Source organism: Sinocyclocheilus rhinocerous, unplaced genomic scaffold (assembly GCF_001515625.1).
Source record: "Sinocyclocheilus rhinocerous isolate Xijiao unplaced genomic scaffold, SAMN03320098_v1.1 scaffold220, whole genome shotgun sequence".
Classification (NCBI taxonomy): Eukaryota; Metazoa; Chordata; class Actinopteri; order Cypriniformes; family Cyprinidae; genus Sinocyclocheilus; species Sinocyclocheilus rhinocerous.
Genome location: NW_015666573.1, coordinates 947,672 through 950,041, shown reverse-complemented (window position 1 = coordinate 950,041; position 2,370 = coordinate 947,672). Strand labels below are relative to the sequence as shown.

General features: G+C 31.8%; 1 protein-coding gene across 1 annotated transcript in view; it reads right to left on the bottom strand.

Annotated features, from left to right (window-relative positions):
- The window catches only part of LOC107732872 (claudin-4-like), a 5,135-nt gene extending 4,408 nt beyond the window's left edge, over positions 1-727 (bottom strand). The window contains exon 1 of the mRNA XM_016544288.1: positions 611-727. The gene's annotated coding sequence lies outside the window, so the exon portion shown is untranslated. The remainder of the gene's footprint in view (positions 1-610) is intronic.
- Between the last annotated feature and the right edge of the window lie 1,643 nt (positions 728-2,370).

The window sequence follows — 2,370 nt, the reverse complement described above, 5'->3', positions numbered from 1 at the left end:
GCACTGGTGACTTCATGTGCCTGTGCGAGTCGTGAAAATTATGAAAATAAATCTAGGAATTATTTGATTGTTGGATTTTAAATCAGCGGGGTTGAGGCATCAAAAGTAACTAAGCTGTTTTATGGATGGTAACTGTAATATTATTACTGAAATCTTATTAGTAATCAGTTACACTACTAGTTACTGCAAAAAGTAATATTATTACAGTAACTAAGTTACTAGTTACTGCCCAAGACTGGTTATGTTACATACAAAGGCAACATGATAAATGTTATACACCTAACAAATAATAAGGTTTACATCCATATAATCGTGGATATCTGCTAGGTCTTCCTCAAAATACTTATTAGACATCCCAAAACAAAAAGGCACCACCCTGTAACCTGATGTAATTAGCTGTCTGAACATGTTTAAAATTGATTTATTGCTTTATTTACTTTTTTCCTACTTTTTATTCTACTTTTTACTTTTTTATTTCACATAAAATATATTTTTAATTTGATTTATATGATTTTTTTTAATCATTTCACATTTTACAAACTTTATTTTTTAATGTAACCTTGCTGTTTGTTTTAATCCACAATTTTTTTGCAAAGAAGAAAAACTTTACCTTTTATTGTAGTTCTTTGAAGAAAATTCTTTGTAAGTTTCCTCTTGTTTCTGGACGTAGTCTTTTCGCTTTTTCCTTAAGTTAGTCTCCCACCTTACCAAACGGTTACCTCTTCTGAAGATGGTGTGATATGAGGATGCTTTTGTAGAGGAATGCAATGGGAGGGGTAGAAATGACAGAGGCAGGTTGGTAAAGAGGAAAAGGCCAGACTGGACTTGTTCTTTTTCTCCCTGCTGCTTTCATTACCTCTTTCTATTTCACCTTCAAAGTTTTTATATGGAGAAGGTCCATCTTTGATATTTTTTCTTTAAAAAAAAAAAGTGTTATAAAGAATTAACTCAGGTGATAAACTAGTTTTGAAATACTTTTTTTTTTGATTTTTTTTTTTGATGTGTTCAAAATGAATGGTATTCATACATGTACACTTATATTATCATCACATACATCACATTACCATTCCATTACTGAATGGAAACATTCGTTCTTGGAGGTCGAACATCATGAATCATGATGAATACTATGAATCATAAAGCCTCTCAAACTTCTGTCATTATCGTTATGACATCTCAAAAACAACCTCACATGCTCTCCTCATAAGCTCTGCCCAGTAACCGTCGAAACCACACATGACGAATAGATACTGTCACAAGTTAGAGTGGGTGGGCTTTAAATTGTGAAAAATCTGATTGTGCTAAAGTGGAGCTATTGCAAGTATACTTCAGGTACCCTTTAAATATCTTGCATTTAAAGACTGATATTATACAGAAATAATTCAGTTCTTATTAATAATGATATTAAAACATATTTTAGGCATAATATTAAGAAATGTGCATTGTGCAATATAGAAATACTCCAAATAAAGTTTAATTATAATTTTATATCAGTAAGTCTTAAGTGATATGTCAATAAATGGATTTGAGTATACTTAGTATGAAATAAATGTATTTTAAATAAATTATGACATAAGATTTTTTACTAGGGGTTTTAAGAAACAAAAATAGAACCAGAAGAAGCAAGGGTTTCAGAAAGATCACGAGATGACTCTGGTCTCTTTGTCATCAGGTTTTTTTGTTTAGTTAAAAAATTGCCGAGGAGGCACTTCTGATGCTGGCAAGCATGTACTGGTCATCGGGAGCACTGATGTGACACAGAATTGTGTTATACAGCCAATACATCATTTCAAGCTTGTCAGTTCGGCACCATAGTAATTTACCTTGCAGTTATTAACACTGTACAAATAGCCTATGGTGTTTTGGCAGAAATGTTTTTATTATAAATGTTGTTTATTACTTATATTAAATATTGGGGATTATATTACTTTTATAGAACATGTTTTCTACATGTTTAGGTTTTTTTAATTACAAATTCCATAGTTTATTATTACTTATTATTTATTTTAAAAACCATATAACCATGATAATGAGGACCATGGTTTTCCTTGTTGTGACCTCCATCTTACAAATACTAGTCAGTTAAACTCTGGATTCTATGCATGAACTATAGTAAATTTCATTAGGGCAAAGGATAATTTAGCTTTAAAGGAGACATATTATGCCCCCTTTTACAATATGTAATATAAGTCTCTGGTGTCCCCAGAATGTGTCTGTGAAGTTTCAGCTCAAAATACTCCACAGATCATTTATTATATAATTTTGAAAATGCCTATTTTGAGAGGAAGCAGAAACACGCGGTTTTTCGTGCCTGTCTCTTTAAATGCAAACGAGCTGCTGCTCCCCGCCCCCTTTTCCAGAATAGAGCTG